The sequence below is a fragment of the Plasmopara halstedii genome (genome assembly GCF_900000015.1).
Source record: "Plasmopara halstedii genome assembly, contig: Scaffold_323, whole genome shotgun sequence".
Lineage (NCBI taxonomy): Eukaryota > Oomycota > Peronosporomycetes > Peronosporales > Peronosporaceae > Plasmopara > Plasmopara halstedii.
In genome coordinates, this window is record NW_020187244.1 from 1685463 (window position 1) to 1685724 (window position 262).

Sequence of the window (262 nt, forward strand, 5' to 3'; positions counted from 1 at the left end):
AGCTGACAGTGCACTACGTTGATGAATTTGGTCTAAAAGTTTGCCGATTTGCACTGCTCCAGTTTGACCCCACTGCTACGCATAGCGCCGCTAACATCGAGAATCAGTTTTGTGGGCTCTTTCGGGACCGTTACAAAATGCCAGTGCCCGATATCAGAGCCATCTTCACCAGTGATTCTGAATCTGCGATACTTTCTTGCTTCGACGGGCTGCGCTGCGCCTGCCACAGACTGCAGACTGTGCTGAAAGACACGTTTGTGCA